Raw genomic sequence first — 10,250 nt, 5'->3', positions numbered from 1 at the left:
TATTTTTTGTGGTACGCGGGCCTCTCACTGTTGTGGCCTCTCCCGTTGCGGAGCACAGGCTCCGGACGCGCAGGCTCAGCGGCCATGGCTCACGGGCCTAGCCGCTCCGCGGCATGTGGGATCCTCCCAGACCAGGCACGAACCCGTGTCCCCTGCATCGGCAGGCGGACTCTCAACCACTGCGCCACCAGGGAAGCCCGTACACTTTAAATATATACATTTATGTTTGTCAATTACTCCTCAATAAAGTTGGAAAAAAACAAATAAAGAAGAAGAGAATGAAGCCACCACATAGGAGAAGCTAGAAACAGGGAAGGAAACGAAGAGAGAAGAGAAAACAAAACACAGAAAAGAGGAACAAGATAGTCTTTATATCCCATTCATTCTTGAAGTTGGGTCCAGCACTTGCCTTCCCAATCACTTGAGCAATAAATTCTTTCTTTCTTAAGTCACCTAGAATGTGTTCCTGTAACTGTCTATGAAGAAGTCCTGATACATTTTCTTTTATTTTTTTAAAAGACCTTTTGAGATTCCAATTCCCACATGTTATATCTGGTTATTAAAGTAAGTTAATAAATATTCTTTGTTTAAAAAATTGAATAATATTTACATATTCCCAAATCAAGTAAAATCAACATAATTCAAGTTTTATTTGCATACTTCAATTTGTGTTCCGGTTGCTACAACTACTGATTTGGTTATCTTAACATGAACACCGATCTAGGTAGAATTAGCCATAGCGTATGTGCTGGCATGGGCTCTGTTTAATAGTTTTTGCTCTGATGGTGGTGTTGTTATTATTACTGATTTATAGGGAGACATTCACGTCTCTGTTTTGTATTTTGCAAGCAGCTCTGATTAACATCTACAGATGCTCTTACTATTTTTCTTTCAGTAAAATGAAATTAATAGGAAGGAGACCACCTGAGGCACATTAATTAATAGTTAAGAGAAAACTTTAACCTATTTGCCCTCTTCATTCCTCCAACCGGATAGATCATATGTTTCCACTAATAAAATTTAGCCTGCTGCTATGCTGTATGTAATGTGAATTACCTTTTGGTGGGGCTCCAGGAGAACTTAGTGTAACATGCAAAACCTCCAGAGAATACCAGATCTTGTTTTTGCTCTTCCTTGAATTCTCTCTCTGGTGTGCCTTGTGGTGTTTAGAGGGATTTTAAAGCATCTGGATTTTTTTGGAAAAAGAAAAAAATTTCAGGTTGACAATGACTTGACAAAGTTTCTCTCACTCCTTATATTACTGACTGTGTAAAATTGTTAATGTGCTTCTTTACTATTTATGGTCTCCCCAATATCTTAGTGACAATTGAAGAAGATGAATGCCCATGATTCATCTTGTTGAGACAGAGCACTTCTAATCCTAAGAAAAAAGTGGAATATTACCTTTTGATGAGGTCTACTATTCCAGTGACAAACAGGACCTTAATAATCTACCATTATTGAATGAAGATAATAAATGACATTTCACTTATTCTCAAGACATCATTTTAACAGAAACTTTGGAAGGAGAGGTTACTTTATATCCACAGGGGGGGAAAATATTAAGAGTCAGGTATAAACCCTGAAGCTATTATTCTCTAGTTATTTTATTAAATTACAGATGCGTGAAACTTTTCCAGGCTTATTTAATTTGTGCCCCTGGCTTCTCTTTAAGAGTGAGGACAGATAGCACACATTTCCATGATGTAGCATGAACAGGGACCTTATTTCATTTGTTAGTTGAGTAGAAGTTGAACAGAGTTTTCTGAGGGAAATATAAAACAGAGTTTCCCACTGAGCTAACCTCATTTTCTAGGATTCTACCATTGCCCTCGCCATATGTCCCACTGCATTATTATAAAGACATCAAACTGCTAAGGCTATTTCTGTTTCTAGTAAATTGATGCTAGTTATATTTCTAAAATTATCCCTATGCAAGTTAAATTTCCTTTTGAAAGAATTATCGGTACTAATGTACAATTTTGTTTACCTAAATTCAATGAGAGGAAATGACACGTACAAAAGAGAAGGATGGGGCAGGGGTTGGGGGTATTAGAAAGGTAGATTGGAGTACAACATAAACATTAAGCTAAGGAGTTTGGAATGAATTCCAGTACCTTGGAGAACTCCTTATAGTAATTGGCATGGGTCTCTGTGTATCATTGCAAATTCAAACTTAAGCCATATGTGAAAGTTTTTTTTGAGAACTTCTATTGCCAGCACCATTACCAGGCTTCGCCCCTGATGTGAGAGGTGTGAGTGGGGGCTGTCACCTCTTCAGCCAAAAGATTATTTCATTTCAGATCCTGTGTTTCCATTCAAATAGCCCCTCTATCCATCCTCCTGCCAGCCTCTGTCTGATACATGCACACTGATATTGTAAGCCAACTTTCTCTTGCAGTAGGCTCCCACAACTTTTCTCATAAATATAGTGCATGAAAGTAACATTACCTGTTTTTTAAGCATTGTGGACGTGCAAAGAATAAATCAAGAAATGTGTAAGACTAATGATTAAGAGCAGGCATTCTAGAGTCCAAATGCATTGGGTCAGTTCCATGTTCTGAAACTTACTTGCTGTGTGACTCTGAGAAAGTTATTTAATTCTTTAAGTCTTTGTAAAATGAGGATAGTGTTTGGGCCTCATATGGTTATTTCAAAGTGTCAATGAGTTAGTATCTGTAAAGCACTGATAACTGTGCATAATACACAGTAATGTCTCAATAAATGTCTGAAATATTTCCTATAGGTTTTGACCTGATGAGAGTCCTAATCAGTTAATATGAGTTAGTGGAAAAAGCAAGGGCTTTGTAGGCAAGCAAACTTGGTTTCAAATCTTGGCTCAGCAGCTACTAACCATGTGAACTTGGGCCTCTCTGAGCCTATCTCCACATCAAAGGATTGCTCAGCAGGCATACCCAGGCTGCAAGTAATAGAATACCCTACTTGAAATGGCTTAACAAATAAGGAAAGATATTACCTTGTGTAACCAGTAGCTGGGGGATGAAGGTACAGTGTGTCACTTTCTGACTTTTTTCTTACTACTCTTTGGCTTCAGCCCTTCTCTCTCTGTCAATTTTGTTCTCAGTCTGGCTCCTCTCATGGTCCCAAGTTGGTGGCTGGGGCAACTTGGGCAAAATGCTCCCTTTTCCTGCCTAGAGTGAGAAAGAGAGATTCTTAGCCAACCATGAAATACAAGTTCTTCCCTTTACTCTTCTGAATCATTTTAGGACACACAATCACCCACAGACCAATAACAAGACTCAGAAAACTAGCATAGCCTAATTAGAATCCTCCTTTGGAAGGGATGGAGATAGAAACCTGAAACAAGAAATCAGCGTTGTATTTGGAAGAAGGAAGGGGGAAATGGATACTGTGTGGGCAACCAAGTATGTTCATCACAATTTGTTTTTAATCTTAAATAATATAATATAGTTACATATATATCATAGCACCCAGCTGCTGTACCAAAATGCTTTCTTCTTTTCTCTCTGTAGTAATTTTCTTATTCATAAACACATTAAATTAAACTGAGGCTTTATCTGGCATTGTTGATGGATTAGTTGAAAAAATGAAGGTTGGGAGGGGAGCTGAAGAGAGAGATTTAAGAGGAGCTAGAACAAATTAGAAGGTTATTACAGTAGTTCAGATAAGACATAGTAAACCCCAAACCATGGAGGCGACAAACTGGAAGATAATGATAAGTGTGAAAATATTACAGAGCTAGAATTCATAGGATTGGTGAGTGACTGGTGATAGGAGATGGGTGGTAGGAAAGGAAGGAACTTCAAGATTTTGAATCTGGTTGCCAGGGAGAATGCTAGTATCTGTAATACAGAGAGGAGAAGAAGGGTTAGTCTGGGAGAGTAGGATGACTTTGGTTCAAGGGGTGTTTTGAGTTCAAAGGTCTGGCAGAATACCCAAGCAGATAATTAATGAGATTATTAATTTAGTGTGGAGGCTAGACCCTTTGGGTCATTCAAATAGGGGTGTTAGACTTGGTGAAATTTCAGGAAGGATTGTGCACGTCTAAATGGAGTGGATTAAGCAAAGGAATTAAGAAACAGCTACATTTGTAGATAGGAAGAGAATGATCAGTCAAAAAAACACACAGATGCAGCCCAACAATAGATGCTGAGGGATAAATTATTTCAAGCAAAGGAGTATTCAACAATGTTGAATGGCACAGATGTTTCAAAGAGTTTAAAAATAGAGAAAAGACACAGGACTCAGTGATTAGAAGGTCAATATTACCTCTGAGGAAGTAAATTTGATAAGATCAGTAATGAAATTTAAGAAATTTTGAGTGATCAGAAAAAGACTACAGGAATAGTTACTCTTTCAAAAATCTGGTGGTAAAGGGAGACTCATGGGGTGGTAAGCACAGGATGCTACAGGGTTGAGGAATTGTTTTTGTTTAAATTCAGAGAGAACTGAAGAGATCTGTGGGAGAAGAAACAGAATCAGTAGAGAAAAGACTGAAGATTCAAGAAAATGAAGCAATGATAGAACACCTCTCAATTTTTAAGAACTTACTATGTGGCAGGCATTGTTAGGATTCCATATTTCAAAGGCAGAACCTGAGCTCGTGGGCTGTTAAATAACTTACGCAGGATCCCACAACTAAAAGGGGCAGAGCCATGCTATGAGTCCACCTGTGATTGCAACTCCATATTCCCTGCTGTGCTGTGATCTCAGCTCCTGGAGGAGGGGGTGGGGGGCATCAGAAGTACCAGTGAAGAGAGGCATTCACTTTGGCAAAGAGGAGGGGCACTTCTTTTTCAAATCTAGGACAAAGAGAGAAAGAGAAAGTGAAGGTGGGAAAGAGTTTGAGATGGAGGAGGAAATTGAAAAGTGCAAGTGAGAGGTCCTTAACTTGCTCATCAGAGTCCTGCCTTCGGAACATAAGAGACGGGAAGATTTCTTAGCCTTAAGGAAATAGGAAATTTTTCTAACAGTTAATGCATATCTTGCCCTTTCACCACCTCTCTGGCCAAATTTAAGAGTTGTTACATATAAAGTTTTTCCTTTAGTAGAGAATGATTTAATCTCATCAGAAAGAATTGTAAGAATGGTATGTAAATGGTAAATGTAAAAGTTAAACACCTTATAAATATTTATAGAGTGAGTGATTGGGCCCATGAACATTTAAAATGGGTAAGTAGTTTATATATGATTTTACCAGTAGTATGAAGGGATATTATGTTCATTGCTATTTTTTTCATACTTTCTCTTATATAATAACCCTAGTCAGCTGGGCATTTTGCATCATTGCCTCAGGGAAGACAAACACAGTAGAAAGAGAAAACAAGGGATTAATTCTTAATTTTTGAGGGTTTGAGCCTAGGGCTCTGACAGTGAACATAAAATGTGGATAATGCAAAAGGATGAAAGTGATATAAAGAGCAATAAAGTTCTGTCTCACTTTGTCTACCACTGGTGTTTATCTCCAGACTAGATGACCATTTTCATTGACACAGTAGAGATGTGGAGGAGAGAGAAAAGGGAAACCAGGAGTGAGCAGATGCTGTGATCCCTAACAGGATCTGGTGGACCTAAAGGAAACCACAGCCACCCCATGGAGACCTGAAGATCGAAGAGCAGAGGACACTTTTCATGGGCTCAACTCAGAGAGGAAGTTCTGGCTTAGTGTATCTATGCAGTGTATGTAGACAGATGGATCTACAATTGACTTATTGTTTCTTGCACTTCACTGGGGTGTAAAGAAAGTTGAATGACGCCTGGATGTGGGAAAGCAGCACAGAAAAGGAAAATGACTGCATGGGGGCACTCAACTGGGTTTCTTCAGGCTCAAAATGAAGCAGGAAAGGCAGAATGACTCCAGAAAGGACTTGCAGGAGTTCACCGAGAGACAGAGAGAGAGAGAGAGAGAGAGAGAGAGAGAGAGCGAAGGAGGGGGCACTCAACTGGGTTTCTTCAGGCTCAAAATGAAGCAGGAAAGGCAGAATGACTCCAGAAAGGACTTGCAGGAGTTCACCGAGAGACAGAGAGAGAGAGAGAGAGAGAGAGAGAGAGAGCGAGCGCCAGTTCTGAAGGATGCCAAGAACAAGGGATGACTCAGGATTCTGACATGAATAGATGATGATGTAGGACAGAAGCACCTACCTTCTACCCCTCGATGGCTCAGTACTGAGTAAATGGTTCCTATACCACTCCCCACCCCAATTCACCTTGTGGATATTGGTGAATACCCACAGTGACATACTTACGGTGGGAATATACTCCTAGTAACAACAGAGTCATAATTTTCATAAGAATCAGATTTGATAAGTTTACATTTCATAATTTCAAAGGACTGGAAATAAATATACAGCATTTTAATTCAAATGTCTAGTGCTACCTTGAAATTCAACAATATTGTAATCCTTAGTAGCAACAATGTTTCTAATGTATTGGTATTATTTGCCACACAAAGTTGTACAGCAAGTAGAAAATCCCCAGGTAGTACATGGATAGATTAAGACATTTTTAACTCCAAAATGAAAATGTTATAAAGTTCTCTAAAGTGCTTTCCTCAAAAGTCAGGTGTAATCAAGATGAAGGGAGAGTGTATTTACTGCTTGCCATTTTGAATTATTTTTTAATTGTTTCATGTGAGTACTTACTTTATTTCTCAAGAGAATGTAAATTCTTGAGGGCAGAGTTTGGGTCCCACCCAGCAGTTCAGACAAACAAAAGAAGAGCTGCATTCAAGGAGATCCTGGAGAGCAGAGGGGTAAAAACCCAACGCTGCCCAAGTCAGCATTGACAGAAAGAAAGATGAACTGTTTTGAAGAACGAGAGCCAAATTTTGGAGCCAAAAAAGCAGTACAGGAAGTAAGTGCAAAGGCTTAGGGAACTACCAGTGGTGCACAGCTGCGGGAGAATCTCTTTTGAGGAGTACCAGCTGCAGAGTGGAGAGATGGTGCTGTTGATAGGGACTACACCACACACGGTGTTAACACACCTATGATTCAAACCCAGAGGAGCCCAGCATTACAGTTTTCAAGCTTTACTTTAAAAGGGAATTTTTACTGGAATAAAGCAACTAGATTTTGCCTGTAAGTTAATCTAGTATGGTAGAAAGATCCCAGAATTTGGAGGTAGAAGGGCACTGTTTGAAGTCTGACCCAGGGAAAACCACCTCTTGACCTATCTTCCTCATGTGTAAAATGAAGCTAATTACACTTTTTCTACCCTGCAGCGTTACTTAGATGATCAAATAAAATAATATATGAGAAAATATTTTTGTCTTAAAGTATTAAAGCTGTCAAGTGTTATAAAATATTAGTTATTATAATTATTTTTGAAGTTGTAATTTTAAAACTATTAAACTCTCCTAGTTGCCTTAAAAATACAACGGAAGGAAAAGTACGCATAGTACAGAGAACTTTTCAGAAATCAGTTATCTAATCAAACAATTGCATAATGCTTTTGTGCCTTTCCTTCTCCTTTTTTAGTTATTCCATTGATCAGTATCCCTTTATGAGTAGAGAGGCTGGGGAAAGAAGATTCCCCAAATCCCTGCAGCTTGGCCCACAGGCCACCAAGAGTCAGGCCCCATCCATAGTTTCAGACTTAGCTCCCCCCAGCGACTTGTTAAACAAGTAGCAACTTAACAGTCCCAAACAAAGCCTGGTTCATGCCTCCTTGCCTTGAGCACTTACTCCTTCTTCTTACTGTAGCACATTTTTTTTGACTCATATTCATTCTGCAAGACCCACTCAGGTGTCTCTGAAACGGTGGGGAATCATCAGTTAAATCCATTATGCCTGGAACCTGCCTTCCCCGAGCAAGGTCCTTTTAGTTGTTGCTACAAAAAAACCTAGCTTGTCCTCCAAGCCACACTCACCCTGACAATAAGAGATTTGCCCGAGCTGTTTTCCAGGAAGGTAGAGTCAGCTGTGTCTAGTTAGGACTGAAGTGGTTAAAGCTGGATAGGAGCACCCATCCTCCAACTGGGCATGCGCCAGTGCGGCTCCGTGACCCTTTGACGTCAGAGGTCTGAAAGCTCCACCCCTTGATTATGCTAAGTGACCCCATTTTAAAACAAGCGTTCCCGGAATAAGCTTGTAGTTTAGTTATCCCCGCACACAAAGATAGCTATATCAGCTCTTTCTTTTTTCCAGTCACCTTTCCCCAAGCTTCGCATGCCTCCCATGCCTCAGACGACCCTGCTTCTTTATCTCATAAATATCCCGAGGCTGTCACCTTTGTGGAGGTGCATCTGAGAACTTGTTCTCCCATCTCCTCGCATGGCTGCTGCAAAACTTGACGTCTTAGCGTTTTGGCTTGCTCCGTGTCAGGCAAACGAAGCTGGTTCAGTAACACCTCCTCCTCAGCAAAGCTTTTCCTGACCACCTGTATGTTTTCCTGCTACCTGTGATGCCCTTCTTCCTCCCGCTCATTCTTTCTGTCCGAAAAATGAGGTTTCCTCAGGGAATCTTTCCCTGCTCTATTAAGGGTCTGCGCCAGAGCTCTTCAAGGACAGGGATTGCATTTGGTGAGCTTTTCACCAGAATGTCAGCTCCAAGAGAGGTGAGACTTTGTTTTTATTCTTTGCTGTTTCCTTGGAACCTAGAGCAATGCCTGGTATATAGTAGGTGCTCAGTAAATACTTGTTGCTCCATGGATGGTCATTTTAAAAGGCTATGGGGCAAAGATTGATAGTTGAAATCCTTGACTGAAATTAAAATTTTTATTTTCTATTTTAAGAATTCAGTGTACTTTCATATGGTGGTAAAATATGTTGCATTTCAGTGGAATTGTGAACTTTCTTGCACTTTTGTGTCAAGGAAATAATATTCAAATTCATCGGGAATAAAAATGGGTGAATAAATGGATGAATAAAAATGCGTCCTGTGATTTTGCTGTAATAGGAATGATCATTACAGGCCCTCACTGCCATGGTGCATTGAAAACCATAACAAGTTAGAATATGGAAAGAACCAGAGTTTTCTATTATCAAAGTGAAATGCAACAATAAATAGGGAATCATCTTGATAATGCAAATAAAAATTCCGTTTTAGCCTTATTTAGAGAAGTATTCCTGGAAGAAAGTATTTTGGTTCTGAACTATCATAGGCAGTTTCTTTAACTTCTCACTTTCTTTTGTATTTATCAGTTTTAGCCTTGGGATAATTTTAAAAATCCTCATGATTATTCTGTTCAGAGAAGTGACTCTTTGTCTTATTTGAAGTTTGGAAAGTTTGTTTTCTAGATGTACGGCCACGTGCCATGTTGGCTGCAGAGCTGTTGGGACAGGCTTGATTTGATTTGACTGCAAGGCCTGATGAACTGTTTTATCAAGTGCTGGCAGTTCATTGAAATAGCACCTGCTACAGATCAGAGACGCTGCTAAGCTGAAATTAATGCTTATGTTACTCTTCCAAGCAACTAATTTCATAAACAAAATTAGATTTCTTGGATGGTAATTGACACAATCTGGTAATTCAGAGACTTGTCATTAAAAATTAAGCATATAGGGAAACAATATGAACTCAGCTTCCACTACCAATCCCCTGGTGGCAGAGCATCCAAAGCAAAAATATCTCAAAGGAATGTCAATAGCAGAATAAAGATCAAAGGGGAGTCTTCACTGAGTATGCACTGAATCTCTTTGGTCTTAGCAGAGAAAAAATTCTGATGATATTTTTCTCTGACTGCAAAAATCGGTTTATATTTGGGAATGTGTAATTTTACTTAGAAACTATTGAAAACTGTTATCGCATTCCTAGAGAGGTAGTAATGAATTTAACTTTACTTTTTCTAAAAATAAGTGAAGACCTTTTTTAAGTTCCTCAAAAATCCAGTAACTCAGAAACTCCAGGAGGTTGTATGACTTTTTTTTTGACCTCTAAAATTTTTCTCATAATAAGAATTCTTTTTTCTTGTGTGAAGTTCTTAAGTAGGATAGAAAGATATGTGCCAGAAGAGTCAAGGAAAATCTTAAGTTCACAGGGAGAAAAGTTAGTGCTTTATTATTCTGTCTTCACTTTTGTTTTTCTCCCCATATCAAGGCCTCTTCTCTACACACCTCATGTCTACCTAGCGACAACATTACTGCTTCTCAGAAGAGCTGCCCCACTATCCCAGCCTGATTTGTCCCTTTTGGATGTCCTTTTGCATTTACTTTTTTTTGTGTGTGGTGTGCGGGCCTCCCTCTGCTGTGGCCTCTCCCGTTGCGGAGCACAGGCTCCGGACGCTCAGGCTCATTGGCCATGGCTCACGGGCCCAGCCGCTCCGCGGCATGT

At 39.6% G+C, this 10,250-nt stretch overlaps 1 long non-coding RNA gene across 2 annotated transcripts in view; it reads left to right on the top strand.

Moving 5' to 3' along the window:
* LOC114487006 (uncharacterized) overlaps window positions 1–10,250 on the top strand; it is a 345,568-nt gene that overhangs the window by 19,598 nt on the left and 315,720 nt on the right. Inside the window, exon 3 of one of the 2 annotated variants that reach the window (XR_008618368.1) lies at window positions 8,461–8,535. The exons of the other annotated variant lie outside the window; for it this stretch is intronic. This is a non-coding gene — a long non-coding RNA (uncharacterized lncRNA). The remainder of the gene's footprint in view (window positions 1–8,460; window positions 8,536–10,250) is intronic. 2 annotated transcript variants of the gene reach the window in all.

Source organism: Physeter macrocephalus, chromosome 10 (genome assembly GCF_002837175.3).
Source record: "Physeter macrocephalus isolate SW-GA chromosome 10, ASM283717v5, whole genome shotgun sequence".
Taxonomy (NCBI): domain Eukaryota; kingdom Metazoa; phylum Chordata; class Mammalia; order Artiodactyla; family Physeteridae; genus Physeter; species Physeter macrocephalus.
This window is presented reverse-complemented; position numbering and strand designations above follow the sequence as displayed.